At 44.0% G+C, this 16,585-nt stretch overlaps 1 pseudogene; it reads left to right on the top strand.

Moving 5' to 3' along the window:
• Nucleotides 1-3,010: 3,010 nt before the first annotated feature.
• On the top strand, nt 3,011-12,652 carry LOC125507120 (beta-1,2-xylosyltransferease XAX1-like; annotated as a pseudogene).
• The last annotated feature ends 3,933 nt before the right edge of the window (nt 12,653-16,585 follow it).

The following is a 16,585-nucleotide window of genomic DNA, read 5'->3' as shown; positions in this document are numbered from 1 at the left end:
GGGCTATCTTCGTCAAAATGTGCTTATACGCACTACAATCTGGAATATGATCAAAAACTGCATGCGCACTATAATATGGAACAGAGGGAGTAATAAACTACTCATAGTAATTTGTACTAGTGCAAATTGTTGGAATCATTATCGGAGCTTTCGGCTGTTGTTAACACATATACTTGGACGAACGGGTATTACATTGCCAAAAAGATGAACTCAATAGCAAGAAAGTAATTGACCACTCGGGTCAAATCACGGCCGGCGTCAAAGTAGGAAATACACTGCCGGGCGTACACATCCGAGTCCAGGTCTTCGCGCGGTGAGCCAGCTCCAGCTTCGAGAAAAAAGGCAGGTGGAGGACATGGCAGCGCTGCTGCTCCGGCTCTATGGCCGCGGTCTCCCCAGGGACATGCTAGCTGCGCTGCTTCGGCTCCACGGCCAGCATCTCCATTCCATAGCAGCCGTCGCCTTCGTCGTGCTTCATATCGAGGACGAGCTCATTTTCCCTCCCGTGTCCGTGCTTCCTCTGGCCGCTCGACAGAGGTGGGAGTGGCGGCGCCAGGATCCAGCCGAGGGGTGCGGCGTCCGTCCCCAACATGCGGCGGCCGGCGCGAGAGGAGCAGAGGCGGCGGCGTGGGAAGAGCAGAGGTGGCCAGCGCGAGGTGTGACGGCGGCAGACGGGAGGGAGATGGGGAGGAACGGTGTGGAAAAGGTAGATAGCGACAAATGCCAGCTGTTTTGCGGTTGAGAGCGCCCGACCAGATAATAGCTGGCCCACGCGTGCGGCGATTCAGGGCGGGATCGAGCGGCCAGGAGCCGGCCGCTCGTTCCATTTAAATGGTGCGCGTGCACTTTTTAGATTTTAGGTTTTTTTTGAGGGAAATTGATCGATCAGGTAGGGCTTTGTATATATAGTATGTTGCAGTCGAGTTTGTAGGATCCATCACGTCCAGCCCAAGATCGACTACGCTCGGAAACAATTGTCACCAGCAAACGAAACGGTTTTTTATACCACCTCGCGTATATGTTTTAAATTGAAATTGAAAGCATAAATTCATGAGAAGAAGCGTATTGTGACGTTAAATCCATGGAGTCAATCCGTGCTTTATTATACCTAGCGCAAATGCCCGTGCGTTGCAACGGGAGAAGACATGGCTCATATGGATCTTTCGGATCAAGGACCATGTCGTTGGATGATGGTCGCTCGTGTTAAAAAACATGGATCATTTGATGATGATATGGGTTATGATTTCAAGTAAGCTGATCTATCTAAACAACTAACTTTTGATTGTTAATTCATTCTTTAGATTAATTGTTCATTCTTGAAATTAAAAAATAAAACAGGGAAAAGCATTAATATTAATAAATATGAAGTAATAACAACAAGCAAACTAACCTAGAATAATAATTGCAGCAAGCAAACCAATTGAGAGGAGTAATAGTTGCAGCAAGCATGATCTGTTCATTTTTTTCAATTTTTAAAGCTCACCTCAAAACATATTTCATTAATAAAATGTATAGAGATGTAGTATATATCCATATGCACATGCGTATTTTTGCATATATTTTGTAAACTTACTTAAAGGTTCGTTTTCGATTTGTGCATAATTTTTACCTCTAGTGTTATTTGTATTGCCTTGACAGTTGATAAATAGATCGGCAATTTTCTTGCAAAAAAAACTTGCGCATAATTTTGGCTCCATGTTGAGAGTCAATAATCCTTACTCAACATGAAAGATGAACCATGTATAAATTTCCTCCACACTATTTATAGAAACATGTGCCAACAAACTTATAACGGGTGATTCTAGCTCTTTGTAATGAAACACAACCATAAAATTCATAAATATGTTATTATATTTTAGACTTTTACCCAAGTGAATATTCCAACATAGCAGTTCACATGTGTCATACATTGAGGATATCAGGCTAAATTGAAATCCAACCTGGCAAGTTCCGCTGATCTCCTCTCCCATACCATAGGTCTGAGGCTCTGCGTCTTTATTTGCAAACTGCGGCGATCTTCAGTATGTAACATACATACTCCTTCTGTTCGGAAATACTTGTCATCAAAATGAACAAAAGGGACGTATATTAGGGAGTACATCTTAATCGGCTATCTGAGCTGCTGCAGCAACTCACATGGGTCTTAATCGGCTGGGTCTTGGACTTGATTTCCTAGGACATTGTGTCTCTCCAACCATGGCAATCTGTCTACATCCGTTTTCTGACCTCCTAGGTGGTAGTCATCCAGCAGCTAGCTTCTGTGTATGTGCAAATTTTAAATGTATATTAACTGGTATTGTTGGATATAAGGGGTCGAGGTGGGACTATTTCTTAAACGGGCGAACCGTTTTTTAAACACAAACTTATTCTAGCTTAGTTGGTTGCAGCCTTACAGCTTGAAGGGGCCGATGGGAGTTCGATCCCTCAGGCTTGTACTTTTTTTTTTGCGTTGGGCCGGCTAATATAAGATGGGCCATGAAACGCCAGCTAAGATAAGATGGGCCACGACTAAGGCAATCGCTGAAAACTCCTGGACTGACGAAATTTATAAAGACACGAACGGATATTAGTACCACCTCGGGTATAGAAAAAAATATAGGCAAAAGGAACGGAAGATGACGGACGAAAGCGGACCAAATTACGGTGGTAAGAAGCAATAGCCCCTTTATTAGTAGGTATAGATATAGATATAGACTTATAATTATAATTATAATCTACCCCTAATAATAAAGTATGGATTGACTCCGTAGGTTCACCGTCACAATACTTTTCTTTCCGTAAGTTTACGCTTTCACTTTGAATTTAAAATATGTACGCGAGGTGGTACTAAAAAACTGTTCATTGATCGCGTAGGTCAATTCATATAAGTCGTTGTTTTGTCCCTCCGGCTCGCTCGACTGGGCCGTGTTGATCGTTCTTGTCAACCGCGTGATGGGGCCTGGTCAAAAGAAAAAAAACGATGCAAAAAATACTTCACGTGAGTTTCAAACCCACGACCAAGGCCCCGGGGATGCGGCCGCAGATGTTGATCATCTCCCGCGGGGGCAAGCGGAAGCTGCTGAACCTGGAGGAGGTGGCGGCGGCGGCGACGGAGCTCGGGTTCAACGTGACGGAGGCGGGGGCGCACGTGGCGGCGTTCGCAGCGTTGGTGAACGCGGCGGACGTGCTGCTGGCGGTGCACGTGGCTGGGCTGACGAACCAGATCTTCCAGCCGACGCAGGCGGTGGTGCTGCAGATCGTGCCGTGGGGGAACATGGACTGGATGGCCACCAACTTCTACGGGCAGCCGGCACGGGACATGCAGCTCCGGTACGTGGAGTACTATGTCGACGAGGAAGAGTCGAGGAGACGAGCCTCAAGAACAATTACCCGAGGGAGCACCTGGTGTTCAACGACCCCAAGGCGCTGCACAAGCAGGGGTGGCAGGCGCTCACCGAGACCATCATGAAGCAGGACGTGAAGGTGAACCTCACCAGGTTGTTGGGGAACGTAGTAATTTCAAAAAAATTCCTACGCACACGCAAGATCATGGTGATGCATAGCAACGAGAGGGGAGAGTGTTGTCTACGTACCAACACAGACCGACTGCGGAAGCGATCACACAACATAGAGGAAGTAGTCGTACGTCTTCCCGATCCGACCGATCCAAGCACCGTTACTCCGGCACCTCCGAGTTCTTAGCACACGTTCAGCTCGATGACAATCCTCGGGCTCCGATCCAGCAAAGCGTCGAGGAAGAGTTCCGTCAGCACGACGGCGTGGTGACGATCTTGATGTTCTACCGACGCAGGGCTTCGCCTAAGCACTACAACGATATGACCGAGGTGGAATATGGTGGCAGGGGGCACCGCACACGGCTAAGGAACGATCACCAAGGATCAACTTGTGTGTCTAGAGGTGCCCCCTGCCTCCGTATATAAAGGAGCCAAGGGGGAGGGGTGCGCCGGCCAGGGAGAGGGCGCAGGAGGAGTCCTACTCCTACCGGGAGTAGGACTCCCCCCTCCAATCCTAGTTGGACTAGGTTTCCCGAAGGGGGAAAGAGAGAGGGGGGGCCGGCCCCTTCTCCTAGTCCTAATAGGACTAAGGGAAGGGGGGGGGCGCGGCCACCTATGGGCTGCCCCTTTTCTCCTTTCCACTAAGGCCCAACGCAGACCGACTGCGGAAGCGATCACACAACGTAGAGGAAGTAGTCGTACGTCTTCCCGATCCGACCGATCCAAGCACCGTTACTCCGGCACCTCCGAGTTCTTAGCACACGTTCAGCTCGATGACGATCCTCGGGCTCCGATCCAGCAAAGCGTCGAGGAAGAGTTCCGTCAGCACGACGGCGTGGTGACGATCTTGATGTTCTACCGACGCAGGGCTTCGCCTAAGTACTACAACGATATGACCGAGGTGGAATATGGTGGCAGGGGGCACCGCACACGGCTAAGGAACGATCACCAAGGATCAACTTGTGTGTCTAGAGGTGCCCCCTGCCTCCGTATATAAAGGAGCCAAGGGGGAGGGGTGCGCCGGCCAGGGAGAGGGCGCAGGAGGAGTCCTACTCCTACCGGGAGTAGGACTCCCCCCTCCAATCCTAGTTGGACTAGGTTTCCCAAAGGGGGAAAGAGAGAGAGGGGGCCGGCCCCTTCTCCTAGTCCTAATAGGACTAAGGGAAGGGGAGGCGCGCGACCACCTATGGGCTGCCCCTTTTCTCCTTTCCACTAAGGCCCATGAAGGCCCATATGGCTCCCGGGGGGGGGGGGGTTCCGGTAACCTCCCGGTAATCCGGTAAAATCCCGATTTCACCCGGAACACTTCCGATGTCCAAACATAGGCTTCCAATATATCAATCTTTATGTCTCGACCATTTCGAGACTCCTCGTCATGTCCGTGATCACATCCGGGACTCCGAACAACCTTCGGTACATCAAAATGCATAAACTCATAATAACTGTCATCGTAACGTTAAGCGTGCGGACCCTACGGTTCGAGAACAATGTAGACATGACCGAGACACATCTCTGGTCAATAACCAATAGCGGGACCTGGATGCCCATATTGGCTCCTACATATTCTACGAAGATCTTTATCAGTCAGACCGCATAACAACATACGTTGTTCCCTTTGTCATCGGTATGTTACTTGCCCGAGATTCGATTGTCGGTATCCAATACCTAGTTCAATCTCATTACCGGCAAGTCTCTTTACTCGTTCCGTAATACATCATCTCACAACTAACTCATTAGTTGCAATGCTTGCAAGGCTTATGTGATGTGCATTACCGAGAGGGCCCAGAGATACCTCTCCGACAATCGGAGTGACAAATCCTAATCTCGAAATACGCCAACCCAACATGTACCTTTGGAGACACCTGTAATGCTCCTTTATAATCACCCAGTTACGTTGTGACGTTTGGTAGCACCCAAAGTGTTCCTCCGGTAAACGGGAGTTGCATAATCTCATAGTCATAGGAACATGTATAAGTCATGAAGAAAAAGCAATAGCAACATACTAAACGATCGGGTGCTAAGCTAATGGAATGGGTCATGTCAATCAGATCATTCAACTAATGATGTGACCTCGTTAATCAAATAACAACTCTTTGTTCATGGTTAGGAAACATAACCATCTTTGATTAACGAGCTAGTCAAGTAGAGGCATACTAGTGACACTCTGTTTGTCTATGTATTCACACATGTATTATATTTCCGGTTAATACAATTCTAGCATGAATAATAAACATTTATCATGATATAAGGAAATAAATAATAACTTTATTATTGCCTCTAGGGCATATTTCCTTCAGTCTCCCACTTGCACTAGAGTCAATAATCTAGTTCACATCGCCATGTGATTTAACTGCAATAGTTCACATCACCATGTGATTAACACCCATAGTTCACATCGTCATGTGACCAACACTCAAAGGGTTTACTAGAGTCAGTAATCTAGTTCACATATCTATGTGATTAACACCCAAAGAGTAATAAGGTGTGATCATGTTTTGCTTGTGAGATAATTTTAGTCAACGGGTCTGTCACATTCAGATCCGTAAGTATTTTGCAAGTTCTATGTCTACAATGCTCTACACGGAGCTACTCTAGCTAATTGCTCCCATTTTCAATATGTATCCAGATTGAGACTTAGAATCATCTGGATCAGTGTCAAAAACTTGCATCGACGTAACCCTTTACGACGAACCTTTTTGTCACGTCCATAATCGAGAAACATATCCTTATTTCACTAAGTATAATTCTGACCGCTGTCCAGTGATCTACTCCTAGATCACTATTGTACTCCCTTGCCAAATCAGTGCAGAGTATACAATAGATCTGGTATACAGCATGACATACTTTATAGAACCTATGGCCAAGGCATAGGGAATGACTTTCATTCTCTTTCTATCTTCTGCCGTGGTCGGGCTTTGAGTCTTACTCAACTTCACACCTTATAATACAGGCAAGAACTCTTTCTTTGACTGCTCCATTTTGAACTACTTCAAAATCTTGTCAAGGTATGTACTCATTGAAAAAACTTATCAAGCGTCTTGATCTATCTCTATAGATCTTGAAGCTCAATATATAAGCAGCTTCACCGAAGTCTTTCTTTGAAAAACTCATTTCAAACACTCTTTTATGCTTTGCAGAACAATTCTACATTATTTCCGATCAACAATATGTCATTCACATATACTTATCAGAAATGCTGTAGTGCTCCCACTCACTTTCTCGTAAATACAGGCTTCACCGCAAGTCTGTATAAAACTATATGCTTTGATCAACTCATCAAAGCGTATATTCCAACTCCGAGATGCTTGCACCAGTCCACAGATGGATCGCTGGAGCTTGCACATTTTGTTAGCACCTTTCGGATTGACAAAACCTTCTGGTTGCATCATATACAACTCTTCTTTAATAAATCCATTAAGGAATGCAGTTTTGTTTATCCGTTTGCCAGATTTCATAAAATGCGGCAATTACTAACATGATTCGAACAGACTCAAGCATAGATACGAGTGAGAAGCTCTCATCGTAGTCAACACCTTGAACTTGTCGAAAACCTTTTGCGACAATTCTAGCTTTGTAGATAGTAACACTACTATCAGCGTCCGTCTTCCTCTTGAAGATCCATTTATTCTCAATTGCTTGCCGATCATCGGGCAAGTCAACCAAAGTCCAAACTTTGTTCTCATACATGGATCATATCTCAGATTTCATGGCCTCAAACCATTTCGCGGAATCTGGGCTCATCATCGCTTCCTCATAGTTCGTAGGTTCGTCATGGTCAAGTAACATGACCTCCAGAACAGGATTACCGTACCACTCTGGTACGGATCTCACTCTGGTTTACCTACGAGATTCGGTAGTAACTTGATCTGAAGTTACATGATCATCATCATTAGCTTCCTCACTAATTGGTGCAGTAGTCACAAGAACAGATTTTGTGATGAACTACTTTCCAATAAGGGAGAAGGTTCAATTACCTTATCAAGTTTTCTACTTTCCTCCCACTCACTTCTTTCGAGAGAAACTCCTTCTCTAGAAAAACTCCGAATTTAGCAACAAAAGTCTTGCCTTCGGATTTGTGATAGAGGGTGTACCCAACAGTATCCTTTTGGCTATCCTATGAAGACATATTTCTCTGATTTGGTTTTGAGCTTATCAGGATGAAACTTTTTCACATAAGCATTGCAACCCCAAACTTTAAGAAACGACAACTTTGGTTTCTTGCCAAACCACAGTTCATACGGTGTCGTCTCAACAGATTTAGATGGTGCCCTTTTAACGTGAATGCAGCTGTCTCTAATGCATAACCCCAAAACGATAGTGGTAGATCGGTAAGAGACATCATAGATTGCACTATATCCAATAAAGTACAGTTATGACGTTCGGACACACCATTATACTGTGGTGTTCCATGTGGCATGAGTTTGTGAAACTATTCCACATTGTTTTAATTGAAGACCAAACTCGTAACTCAAATATTTGTCTCCACGATCAGATCGTAGAAACTTTATTTTCTTGTCACGATGATTTTTCACTTCACTCTGAAATTCTATGAACTTTTCAAATGTATTAGACTTCTATTTCATTAAGTAGATATACCCATATCTGCTCAAATCATCTGTGAAGGTCAGAAAATAATGATACCCGCTGCAAGCCTTAAATATTCATCGGACCACATACATCAGTATGTATGATTTCCAACAAATCTGTTGCTTGCTCCATTGTTCCGGAGAACGGCGTTTTAGTCATCTTGCCCAAAAGGCATGGTTCGCAAGCATCAAGTGATTCATAATCAAGTGATTCCGAAAGCCCATCAGCATGGAGTTTCTTCATGCGCTTTATACCAATATGACCTAAACGGCAGTGCCACAAATAAGTTGCACTATCATTATTAACTTTGCATCTTTTGGTTTCAATATTATGAATATGTGTATCACTACGATCGAGATCCAACGAACTTGTTTCATTGGGTGTATGACCATCCAAGGTTTTATTCATGTAAACAGAACAACAATTATTCTCTGACTTTAATGAATAACCGTATTGCAATAAACATGATCAAATCATATTCATGCTCAACGCAAAAACCAAATAACACTTATTTAAGTTCAACACTAATCCCGAAAGTATAGGGGAGTGTGCGATGATGATCATATCAATCTTGGAACTACTTCCAACACACATCGTCACTTCACCCTTAACTAGTCTCTGTTTATTCTGCAACTCCTGTTTCGAGTTACTACTCTTAGCAACTGAACTAGCATCAAATACTGAGGGGTTGCTATAAACACTAGTAAAGTACACATCAATAACATGTATATCAAATATACTTATGTTCACTTTGCCATCCTTCTTATCCGCCAATCACTTGGGGTAGTTCCGCTTCCAGTGACCAGTCCCTTTGCAGTAGAAGCACTTAGTCTCAGGCTTAGGATCAGACTTGGGCTTCTTCACTTGAGCAGCAACTTGCTTGCCGTTCTTCTTGAAGTTCCCCTTCTTCCCTTTGCCCTTTTCTTGAAACTAGTGGTCTTGTCAACCATCAACACTTGATGTTTTTCTCGATTTCTACCTTCGTTGATTTCATCATCACGAAGAGCTTGGGAGTTGTTTCCGTTATCCCTTGCATATTATAGTTCATCACGAAGTTCTACTAACTTGGTGATGGTGATTAGAGAATTCTGTCAATCACTATCTTATCTGGAAGATTAACTCCCACTTGATTCAAGCGATTGTAGTACCCAGACAATCTGAGCACATGCTCACTAGTTGAGCGATTCTCCTCCATCTTTTAGCTATAGAACTTGTTGGAGACTTCATATCTCTCAACTCGGGTATTTGTTTGAAATATTAACTTCAACTCCTGGAACATCTCATATGGTCCATGATGTTCAAAACGTCTTTGAAGTCCCGATTCTAAGCCATTAAGCATGGTGCACTAAACTATCAAGTAGTCATCATATTGAGCTAGCCAAACGTTCATAACGTCTGCATCTGCTCCTACAATAGGTCTGTCACCTAGCGGTGCATCAAGGACATAATTCTTCTGTGCAGCAATGAGGATAAACCTCAGATCACGGATCCAATCCGCATCATTGCTACTAACATCTTTCAACTCAATTTCCTCTAGGAACATATCAAAATAAACATATGAAAGCAACAACGCGAGCTATTGATCTACAACATAGATATGCTAATACTACCAGGACTAAGTTCATGATAAATTAGAGTTCAATTAATCATATTACTTAAGAACTCCCACTTAGATAGACATCCCTCTAATCCTCTAAGTGATCACGTGATCCAAATCAACTAAACCATGTCCGATCATCACGTGAGATGGAGTAATTTCATTGGTGAACATCATTATGTTGATCATATCTACTATATGATTCACGCTCGACCTTTCGGTCTCTGTGTTCCGAGGCCATATCTGTATATGCTTGGCTCGTCAAGTATAACCTGAGTATTCCGCGTGTGCAACTGTTTTGCACCCGTTGTATTTGAACGTAGAGCCTATCACACCCGATCATCACGTGGTGTCTCAGCATGAAGAACTTTCGCAACGGTGCATACCCAGGGAGAACACTTCTTGATCTTATAATGCTACCGTCAATCAAAGCAAGATAAGATGCATAAAAGATAAACATCACATGCAATCAATATAAGTGATATGATATGGCCATCATCATCTTGTGCTTGTGATCTCCATCTCCGAAGCACCATCATGATCACCATCGCCACCGGCGCGACACCTTGATCTCCATCGTAGCATCGTTGTCGTCTCGCCAATCTTATGCTTCCACGACTATCGCTACCGCTTAGTGATAAAGTAAAGCATTACATCGCGATTGCATTGCATACAATAAAGCGACAACCATATGGCTCCTGCCAGTTGCTGATAACTCGGTTACAAAACATGATCATCTCATACAATAAAATTTAGCATCATGCCTTGACCATATCACATCACAACATGCCCTGCAAAAACAAGTTAGACGTCCTCTACTTTGTTGTTGCAAGTTTTACGTGGCTGCTACGTGCTTAAGCAAGAACCAATCTCACCTACGCATCAAAACCACAACGATAGTTTGTCAAATAGACTCCGTTTTAACCTTCGCAAGGACCGGGCGTAGCCACACTTGGTTCAACTAAAGTTGGAGAGACAGTCGCCCGCAAGCCACCTGTGTGCAAAGCACGTCGTGGGAACCGGTCTCGCGTAAGCGTACGCGTAATGTTGGTCCGGGTCGTCTCGTCCAACAATACCGCTGAACCAAAGTATGACATGCTGGTAGGCAGTATGACTTATATCGCCCACAACTCACTTGTGTTCTACTCGTGCAAATCACATCAAACCATAAAACCAGGCTCGGATGCCACTGTTGGGGAACGTAGTAATTTCAAAAAAATTCCTACGCACACGCAAGATCATGGTGATGCATAGCAACGAGAGGGGAGAGTGTTGTCTACGTACCAACGCAGACCGACTGCGGAAGCGATCACACAACGTAGAGGAAGTAGTCGTACGTCTTCCCGATCCGACCGATCCAAGCACCGTTACTCCGGCACCTCCGAGTTCTTAGCACACGTTCAGCTCGATGACGATCCTCGGGCTCCGATCCAGCAAAGCGTCGAGGAAGAGTTCCGTCAGCACGACGGCGTGGTGACGATCTTGATGTTCTACCGACGCAGGGCTTTGCCTAAGCACTACAACGATATGACCGAGGTGGAATATGGTGGCAGGGGGCACCGCACACGGCTAAGGAACGATCACCAAGGATCAACTTGTGTGTCTAGAGGTGCCCCCTGCCTCCGTATATAAAGGAGCCAAGGGGGAGGGGTGCGCCGGCCAGGGAGAGGGCGCAGGAGGAGTCCTACTCCTACCGGGAGTAGGACTCCCCCCTCCAATCCTAGTTGGACTAGGCTTCCCAAAGGGGGAAAGAGAGAGAGGGGGCCGGCCCCTTCTCCTAGTCCTAATAGGACTAAGGGAAGGGGGGGCGCGCGGCCACCTATGGGCTGCCCCTTTTCTCCTTTCCACTAAGGCCCATGAAGGCCCATATGGCTCCCGGGGGGGTTCCGGTAACCTCCCGGTAATCCGGTAAAATCCCGATTTCACCCGGAACACTTCCGATGTCCAAACATAGGCTTCCAATATATCAATCTTTATGTCTCGACCATTTCGAGACTCCTCGTCATGTCCGTGATCACATCCGGGACTCCGAACAACCTTCGGTACATCAAAATGCATAAACTCATAATAACTGTCATCGTAACGTTAAGCGTGCGGACCCTACGGTTCGAGAACAATGTAGACATGACCGAGACACATCTCTGGTCAATAACCAATAGCGGGACCTGGATGCCCATATTGGCTCCTACATATTCTACGAAGATCTTTATCAGTCAGACCGCATAACAACATACGTTGTTCCCTTTGTCATCGGTATGTTACTTGCCCGAGATTCGATCGTCGGTATCCAATACCTAGTTCAATCTCGTTACCGGCAAGTCTCTTTACTCGTTCCGTAATACATCATCTCACAACTAACTCATTAGTTGCAATGCTTGCAAGGCTTATGTGATGTGCATTACCGAGAGGGCCCAGAGATACCTCTCCGACAATCGGAGTGACAAATCCTAATCTCGAAATACGCCAACCCAACATGTACCTTTGGAGACACCTGTAATGCTCCTTTATAATCACCCAGTTACGTTGTGACGTTTGGTAGCACCCAAAGTGTTCCTCCGGTAAACGGGAGTTGCATAATCTCATAGTCATAGGAACATGTATAAGTCATGAAGAAAAAGCAATAGCAACATACTAAACGATCGGGTGCTAAGCTAATGGAATGGGTCATGTCAATCAGATCATTCAACTAATGATGTGACCTCGTTAATCAAATAACAACTCTTTGTTCATGGTTAGGAAACATAACCATCTTTGATTAACGAGCTAGTCAAGTAGAGGCATACTAGTGACACTCTGTTTGTCTATGTATTCACACATGTATTATGTTTCCGGTTAATACAATTCTAGCATGAATAATAAACATTTATCATGATATAAGGAAATAAATAATAACTTTATTATTGCCTCTAGGGCATATTTCCTTCACAGGTTCGGCCCCTTCCTGCTCCAGGTCATCGACAAGCTGCAGGAGTAGCGGTGGCGGCGCCATCGTCTCCGTCGTCATCCCCAGCTCATACGTACACATGAAAAACTCATACGTACAAACCTAGCCGACCATCGTGGACACCAGTTAATCCTATTTGGTGATTGTAGGAAAGTGACGATCTTTCAAGCCAACAACCAGGGGCATGAGTTCACGTCCTCAGGTATGTATATGCACATGATCGTCTAAAGTAGATGTTTATACAACTCCTGCCCAGTTTGATATTTGGTCTCTCGTACTAGGAGTCGTTAATAAGCTTCAACTAATGAGATGGAATGATATTGCTTTTTTAAGCAGTTAACCACAGGAAGAAACTATTTTGTGACTATCGGCATCGAATAGAAACGAATGAAGTATCGATACTAGGAAAATGGATAATCAGGTGTCTCTTACAGGTGCTAGCATATATTGTTTGCATCTCAAGATGATCCGGTACACAGATTTCTTTCTCTGTGGTACGATGATCTTAATAGATCAGTAACCTGTATGAGAAACAATATGTTTGTTATTTTGATTATCATGATGATCGTCACTTTGTCAGGTACCAATGTATCTTTTGGACGTTGTATGTTTGTTATTTTGTCAGTATTATATATATTCTTGAACTTTATTATTCCTGACTACGATACATATAAATTCACTCGGTACAAAAATAGTAGTCTTGAAAATTTTGAGCACGTTGTTGCGTTGATGATAGCTGAACAACTTTGTTGCCACTGCTTGCAACCGTGCCATTGACCTCCCTCGGGGTCGCCCTTCTCAATTGTAATCTCTGCTTGCCCAAGTTAAGCTCCTCCTTAGCAACGGCCCATCTCGATGGTGGCCTTCCATAAAAGCACTAAACCCAACCACAAAGCCGGCTCTGTATCCCATTATTTTTTGGTTTTCTCCCGTTGCAACGCACGGGAGCATTACATGTCCATGAATTATAAGCTGTGTGGAAGGGAGACCCGCGAGTAGTGTGGCCCAAATTTGACAAATATATATATATTTCAGTCGAAAGGTACTTTTCGCCACAGGCCAAAATTTAGCCGAAATGATAATAGTTAAAAGGAAGGAGGATTGTGTGATCAAGAAATAAGGAAGGATTCAAACGAGTCAGATCCTTAAAAAGGAAGGATTGTGTAAGGCTACTTAAATAAGAAGGAAGTTTGATTGTCATTTGAATATTTTTACGAATGTTGCTTTGGAGGGAAAGAAAATAGAAATGCGGCTAAAATATTTGACATTTTTATGTTGTATTTATATATTAATTAATAAGTTATTTCTTTAAGATCTTAGATTTATGATTGTGCTTGCCCGTTTGAAATATCAATTAATACTAGGAGCATTACAGGCCCATGAACTATAAGTTGGGGGAAGGGAGACTCGCGAAGCAATGTGGCCGAAATTTCACCAAAATATATATTTTTCGGCCGAAAGGTTTCGGTACTTTCCGCCCCAGGCGAAAATGGGCAAAATTTAGCTCAAATCCGTTTTTTAACCAAAAAATCAAAACACAGCTCCCGTTGCAACGCACGGGCACTTGTGCTAGTTTTTTTAATAATAAAGCACGGATTGACTCCGTGGGTTCACCGTCACAATATGCTTCTTCCCGTGAATTTACGCTTTCAGTTTTTTTTCGATACGTCCATATTTTTTCCAAAATCCAAGGTGGTACTAATCTATCTATATATATCACTTCGTATAAAATTTCAGGATTGGCCCGCAGCGCGCACACAAAGTTAGCCCAAGGAAATACAAAAATAAGAGGGCGTGTCTAGTGGGCGGCCGGCTGCCCACTAGTGCAACCGAGCGGCCGACTGAAAAAGGAAACCCCCTGTCCCCACGAAACAGAAAAGGAAGGGGCTCATCAAACAGGCCGATCGACCGGCCACCAAACAAACCGATCAAGCCCCCACGTAGCCAGCTGTCCCCAGCTCGCACCCACGCCCCCGCTCGCCCCCACGCCTCAGCCCCTCCCATGTTGCCTTCTTCTTCTTCTCCATGCCAGAAGCAGATCCAACAGAAATCGCCCCCAACCCTTCTTCCTCCTCCTACACAGCCGCCATGAGAGCCCCAAAGTGGAAGGAGCTGCTTCAAGATCTAAAGGGCAGGGTGGTCAGAGCCATACCAGGCAGTAAGATCAAGCAGGTAAGCCCCCTCTGCACCTCTTCACTTCTCCCTTTCTTGTACTGCATAGGCATATGTAAACCCCATTCTCCATGGATCCATGGAGAATCTGTTTCAAAAAAGAGGTGAATCTGGCACATCACACCAGCCTACTTGATGTTACTGCTGGATATGTTAAACATGCCAAAAACTACTTGATGCATGCTAGACAAGTTTCTACCACCTGGATGTGTTAAACAAGCCAACTAAAAACAAGTTCTCTAGCCAATTAAAACATGATTAAAGCCAACTCAACAAAGCATTGTAGCCAAAAACTAAGCATGCATTCTACCAACTTGTAGTTATTGTTTGCAAAATGAACAAAAAATTGACTGCCCAATAGATATGTGCAACGAAAAATTCATAAATGTGCAACTGAACATGCATCCCATCCAACTGTACCTATATTCTGGCAACTCGGCATGCATGCTAGCCAAAACTAAAACATGCATTGTACCCCACGTGTTATCTGGCCAGCTAAAAAACATGTATCCTGGCCAACTAAACATGTATCCTGGCTAAGTAAACATGTATATTTCGCAATACATGTTTGTGAGTGAACATTTTGGGAAAACTGTAGTATATGTACAAATAAAAAACATGTTTTCTGGCCAACTAAACATGCATGTTGGCAAAAAACTGATAAAATGTATCCTGGCCAACTGAGACATCTATTCTAGCCAACTGAATGTATTAACTGTCCAACTGAACATGCATGTTGGCCAAAAACTGAAATAAATGCAACCTGGCCAGCTGAGACATCTATTCTAGCCAACTAAAAACATTGAATGTCCAACTGGATATGTATGCTGGCCAAGTGCAAAGATGCACCCTGGCAATTGAGACGTCTATTCTAGCGAAAACCAGAAATCTGTAGTGCAACAGGAAAAGCACAAAGAACTTTTGTCCATGGCTAATGAAGCCACAAACCATATTAACATATTCACACATATAATCTTGTCCCACGCATATATTCTGGTCCCACACCTATTGCAAACCATATTAATATGTTCAAATATAGCAGAACTAGAAACATAAACGACGATGAAAAACATATAACTAAAATCTGTCCTCCAATTCTTCTTTCTTCTTTCACTTGGATTTTCCTTCTCAAATGTAGCATCCAATTATGTGCAGAAAAATCTGAAAAGAGCTCCTTGCGAAACGGAAACCTACAGATAATTACAACAAAACAAAAAAAGGGGAAAGTCAGAAAAACTCTGTAGCAAAAAAGAAGTCATGCTTTTGCCAGTTATTTACTGCAAACTGTGCAACTAACATAACAAATCTGTGCAAACAAAAAATTTCATAACTGTTATAATAAAAGATTATGCTACGATCACGTTATTTTTGGAACTAAGATTTTCACAAAATGGTGTGCAACTGCCTATTTACTAAGTTTTTAGGTTCTTTGAAACACTCTTTTTCTATGGTTACCAACTGATGACATCAATTTCTTCTTTTTATATATGTGCAGGGAGTGTGTGGCAGCATCCAAGAACAAGGAAAAAAAATGCTTGATCTCAATGAGTTGCCTCCAGATCTCAATGAGCTTCCTCGTGATATGGATCAGCAGCAACCCAGCATACAATAAGGAAATTGGACAGAAAATGGTCGATCTGTTTACTACACGCAGGCAAGTCGTGATGGTAACCCTACGAGCCATGACAATGTGGCAGGCTAGTCATCAGCCTATGGTGCCCCTGTAGTGGTGTCTTTGCAGTCAGAGAGCCATACTCTTCATGACACAGGAACCGAGGCAAATGTTCCTGG

The sequence above is a fragment of the Triticum urartu genome, chromosome 5A, assembly GCF_056163025.1.
Source record: "Triticum urartu cultivar PI428250 chromosome 5A, HENAU_Tu73, whole genome shotgun sequence".
In the NCBI taxonomy this organism is placed as follows: domain Eukaryota; kingdom Viridiplantae; phylum Streptophyta; class Magnoliopsida; order Poales; family Poaceae; genus Triticum; species Triticum urartu.
The sequence above is the reverse complement of the archived record's forward strand: the minus strand, read 5'-3'. Positions and strand labels throughout refer to the sequence as shown.